Below are 6,000 nucleotides of genomic sequence, written 5' to 3'. Positions count from 1 at the left end.
GGCAATGGTTCTTCCTGTGAGCCCTTGCCTTGCTTCTTGCAAACCTTTCAAGGTCACCAGCTAAAAATACAGGGTGTCTAGGTAATTTGCATTTTGGAGAAACAGTAGTAGTGTTTATTAGCATAAGCATGCGCTTTCCTTAGTTTAGTATCTACTTGTTCTAAATATTGTTTTTCTGGCATCCACAATTAACTAGTAGTCTCAGATTTTCATTTGTTAAACCTGGCAACCTTCCTAAGAGCCCAGGACTGCCTGCTGCCTTCACTTTGGCTTAGAGATCTGAGGGCCTCTTTTCCTGATTGCCCCTGTCTCTGAAGTGCTGTGTCTCCAAGCGGCCACTCTCACCCTGCCCTTTCACTAGTGCCCCTCCTGGAGGCAAGCTGCAGCGGCAGTGGGGGCAGTGTCCCTGCAGTTGTGGGTGACTGTGGTAGGCAGAGCTGGGGCTCTTGGGATGAGCTGGGGCTTGCTGAGGTGCAGGTGCCAGGGGATAGCCTTCCGCCTACAGGACACTGGCACACACAGCACATGTGCATCCTAGGACCTGCTGAGCCCAAGTTTCACACTGCAGCCCACCTATCACTCCTGTCCTGTCTTGCATCCACTGGATGCCTGGGACAAATCAGCAGAAATCCTCATCTTTTCCCTACCGTATCTCTGAGATATGAGTTCCAGGATTTCCAGCATAGCCATTAGAGGATACCAGAGAGTTCCCCCATTTTGCCCACAGGACAGGATGATGCACCTAATTATACCTGTAGGGGAGAGAGCAGGTCAAGGGCAGTACTAACATAGGAAACTTCTCAAACTGGGCCACTATTTCCATACATAAGGATAGGTGGGCTGGGGACAAACTATGTCTCATTCAGTGCCACTGTCAGGTGCTACAAATGGTAAGCAGGGACTGGGCTCATGCGTATCTCAAAGTGTAACTTGACAAAGGGTGAGTGCGTGGAGACTGCGATGACCACTCACATTATGCCTGTGACACTGAGGACAGATAGAGGAAGCAAAGAAGAGTTTTGGAACTTTGAGTAAGATAATTATTACTGGCTCTAAAATCCTCAGAAAGTGAGATGGTTACAAAAATAAGAGGAAGCAGGGTCTCATTATGCCACTTTAAGCTGCTGCTTACTACTTTTCAATTCTAATACTGTTCTTGAGATCTACTCTCTGACATTCTTCATTTTCATTTTCTTTTGAGCTTCTTTGGCTCTTTTGATCCTATGTTGAGTGACAATGACCACTTTCCTTCTGTGTCTCAGATGGCTCAAGGGACACATCTCTGCACCATGGCATGGTCTCCTTGGGCTTCATTTCAGCTGAACCTGGGTGGGACTGGGCATTGCCAAAGTTCTGAAAGGTGTTTATTTTTTCTCAGCTGTGAGAGCAGAGATGGACAGAAATAGAGTCCGTAGCATATGTGAAAATGACCTCCAATGGTGCTGTACCATGTCTTCAATACATAGCAACATGATTTCCTGGCCAAGGAGAAATCACCAGTAAATGTGGTTATCATCTACTGAGATAATGAGAGCCTAAATGATGTAAATCATGGTATAGGGAAGTATTTGGGGACATGGAGAGTCTGAGTGACAAACGCCCTGGCATACTGACATGACTAAAAGAAATGTCATACTTGACCCATTATATGGGTACCATTTTTTCAAGTCACCATGAGCTGGTTTCAAAGAATTTATCCAGGAAGCTAGTTCCAAATGCCCAGAAGTCATTTACCACATTATGTATTGGTCTGAAAATTTTCACTGCTCATTTTGCAATTCTTACTGTACACTGAAGGACTGCACACAGACTGCCTCTCTGGAGGGGCAGCCTGTGAATTGTTTCAGAGAGGTCAAGAGCTCAGCAGTGACGGAAGTTACAACACAGATAGTGCTCTGTATACTGTCGCCCACAACCTCTGTTAGATGCTTCTACACTTGCAAATGCTATCGGTGGATTAATGCAGAAGGGGCAGTATTTTCTTCCTGTTCCTCCCATTTGATGACATGCACTGCCATCTAAGTCTTTCTTAGGGGTTTCATTAGCATTCGAGCCACAGAGTTTAGTATCCTGTCTCCAAAATAGCAAGATTCTGTACCAGTTTCATTATTGCGGAATTTAATATTGACCTGGTAGTAATGGCCATCAAACTCTAGTCATCGAGCCCCCGGTAAGGAGAACATAAAGATGAACCATGGTCTTTGATTTGGTTCTAAACATAGTCAATCCGCTTTTTGCCTAATATTTCCAATATAGAGAATCTAGACTTTTTCTCAAGAAGTTCTTCAAAGATGTGATGGTTGATTGACTGCCAACCCCAGAAAGAGAAACTTAGCTCAATTAACACAGTAAAACCCAACCCCTAGGGTGTGGAAGACCCACCTAGGGTGGCTTGACTCATGGGTGTCATAAAAGGGAAATGAACAAGGATGGATTTGCTTTTGTTCCTGAGGTGGAGTACCCATCTTCCTCCTCACATCGGATGTCATCTCCTGGTTTCCAGTCCAGTCTCTGGCTCTGGTGCAAATCTTCAGCCTTCTGGCATAGATTCTGTTTCTTCCCTTGCAGACCCACTGGCCTCTTGATGGGAACTCATAAGGGACACTGCAGTGAGCTCCAGACTTCTGACTGAATCCTTCGATCTCTAATGTGTAGACACCTTCTATACTCTTTCTTATCCGACTCTGTTTGTGGTCATGGTAAGCCACAAAATTCTTAGGTATTTGTGCATCATTGTTAGTACATCCCAGCTGATACAAAGAATAAAAGGTAAGTCCTCAATGTACTTAAATTATGCTATACATTATATGAATTTTGTTGTATATCTAACCAACATTTGATTTTAATAATTTCTTTTTGCTTGTAGGTGCTATGGGAATGATCAGAGTGCAACCGAAGTTTTAACTCCAAAGTTGAGTTTTGGTTCACACCCATGTGTACTGTTTATTTAAATGGGCTTCATTGTATTTTTTCTTCCTGGAAATGACTGACATTTTAGGAAGATTAATATTTAATCAAACATAGGTTTTATTTTTTTCTACTCCACTAGTTGTTATGCTAAATGTACTTTATAAAATTAAGATTAAAGACATTAGATGACTTCCTCTGCCATGCTTTCTGTCTTAAGTTTGGGACCCTGTTCATCAGAAGGTAATGATCTCTTCTAGCTGCACCTTTTCTGAAGAATATCCAATTAAAAATCCTGCTGGGCACCAAGTGAACTTGGATGAGAAAAAGAAAGTGGATGCAGAATATGTCATTTTCAATTTGGGGAATTTTCCAGAAGGCATTAGTCTTAAAGTAAGAGTGTTTTCTTTGCATGGTTCTGATTGTCAAGAGTTATCTTTATTTGAGAGCAGGAGAGGCTAGGTATTACAGAAGGATGTTTTATATAATCATAATGCTTATCATTGACCATGAAAAGACCCAATATTTTTGTGGGATTTCTGCACCCAATTTTGCTCAGAAAATGACCACATATAAAAATTTAACAACATACCTTAAAATATAATTCTCCCATTGAACAATATTCTCATGAATGGAAAAAGAATTTATTTAACCATATTTTTATAAATGTTCACAAATACTCTGTCATTCTTTAAATATAGCATCTTGTTAAATAACTCAATTTATGCACATAAAGACATTAATTTTATCACTCTAGGAAACATAAGGTAAACACAGAAGTTGCAATGCATAGCTGACTTCCCTCAGCATCCCAGACCATGTGCAGTGAGAGTCGTGGTCCTATATTTAGGAAGTCTTCTCAGGAGGGAAGGGCTGCCTGCTGTTTTGATCACATTCCTTGTCCTGAAAATGAGATTGCCTCTGGTAGGAGAACAACCTAACAACAAACATACCAACTTCTGTTCCTATACCCCTGAACATAGGAAATGGAAAAATGTTTGAAAAAGTCAGCAAGGATAAAAGTGCTTTTACCTTTGATTAGCAATTTAATTTTACTCAGCAGTAGGCCCTCTTCAAAAGCTCTCTCTGTGTTAAAGTTCACTCTGCCTCCTTTGTCTTTTCCTTCCTTTTTCTGTTTTGACATTCTCATCATTCTATTACTGGGAATTGAGCTCAGTGACTTCTACCACTGCATTACAGCCCCAGATTATTTTCATTACCATGTGTGTGTGGAACGTGATGATCACTGCACCATGGACAGTTGGCACACACAGGACACATCTTGATGCTTTCTGTGTCCCCCGTCCCTTCCTAAATTTGCCATCAATTCTATTATTTTTGCATAATTTTGATGATTTAGTACATATTCTCTTTTATCTTGGTTTCTGAATTAATTTTACTGATTTTTGATGACTTTTTTTTTTCAGGCCATGATATTTCATGAATCCTAGTAGCTATTTTTTCTCTTTAAGAACTGCTGTGACTTTTGTATTCCAATTGGTTTTTTTTTTTTTTTTTTTTTACATTTAAGTAGTTGTCTTTTTATTTCTTTTCTTGCCCTCATATTTTTATACATTTCTGGTGTTTTTACAGATGATTAGCCTTGCATGACCTTGAGAATTCTAGAGTTGTCTGTTCATAAACTAAAACCCCTGAATTTAATATGGAGATGTACTGATTTCTAAGATTAGTGAAGGGCTAGCTAGGTGAAAAAGGCATGCTTTCCTATCTCCAATTGAATACTTTTTTTCCCATTTATTCTGTTTGTTTATCCTTGGTTATTGAGATGCATGTGTGTGTTTACTAAATCTTTTTTTGTGAACATTACATATACATACAATTATATGTATGCAAAAATTATTCATGTCTTTATTCCTGGCTTTTTTTTTTTTTTGATTTTGCTGCATATGTGAAATAAAATCACTTATCTCTCACATTTTTATGTTTTATTTATGGCTTATAAGAAAAGCATCAATTTCATGTATCAAGTTTAACCTAATCTTGGTTCCTATTTTAGTGTTTGCCAAATATTTTGGACTTTGAATTCATATGATTTTTTTGTTTGTTTTTGGTACTAGAGATCGAACTCACGATCTCATGCCTGCCAGGCAAGTGCTTCAGCCACTGAGCTAAATCCCCAGCCCTAAATCATATGATCTTGTAGTAGCATTCTATCACCTCTCTCCAATTCCTTATGGACATTCTTATTACTTTTCTTATTGCTAATATAACAGTGATGCCAAGTGACTCTGAGCTTCTTCGCATTCCTTCTCTTTTAGTGTGGGAGGCTTTGGTGTTTTGCTGTCAAATATTGTACATCCATAAGTTTGGTAGATCATATCTCATACCAAATGAGAGAATATTCTTACATTTTTAAATTTAGAGTTTTTAAAATCAAGATCTGAGCAAAATATTTCCTGGTTCCTAAAGATCCTGTTTTTCTGTAACCTATTAATTGTTAGCATTTTGTTAACAATGTGGAACACTAATTACACAGTACAATTCTAATCTTTCATGGTTTGTTGTTCTTTTATAAGACTATTTGGAGTATTTTGCATTTATCTTTAAAGGATTAGCTAACAATTTTTCTCAGCAATATAAATTACAAGAAAATTTTTCTGTTAATATTCTATAAAAAGGGATTGACTATCTAATGGGAGGTGAGATGACTAAATGAAAATTGGACTAAGACTTTGTCCTCAGGCCTGTGTTTCAGCATTATAACATGCTAATGGAACACAATTGTGCTGGTTTGCTAGGGGTTATGAATAAATAGTGCTATTAATCAGAGTACACATAACCTATCTCTTTTAGATACAAGATTATTAAATCCTCCAAAAGAATTACACAACATTCTGGAGTAGGATCCACTGTGAAATGCACATCAAACTAACTGAACACCTTGAAGATTTACTCTGAATTTAATACTGAATTTCATACCTTGGTAGTATGCATATTTTTCCTTTATGTTTTCTTTAAATTCTAGAAACTAAGTTATTGTCAGATTATTTTTATGGGACATATTTGTGTTATATCTGAAAAAAAAGAATGAATGTAGGAAAAACTTACTCCAGAGACTCACAGGTTCAGAAG

This window comes from Cavia porcellus, unplaced genomic scaffold (assembly GCF_034190915.1).
Source record: "Cavia porcellus strain 051 isolate PalLab524CR breed Dunkin Hartley unplaced genomic scaffold, mCavPor4.1 scaffold_1, whole genome shotgun sequence".
Lineage (NCBI taxonomy): Eukaryota > Metazoa > Chordata > Mammalia > Rodentia > Caviidae > Cavia > Cavia porcellus.
The sequence above is the reverse complement of the archived record's forward strand: the minus strand, read 5'-3'. Positions refer to the sequence as shown.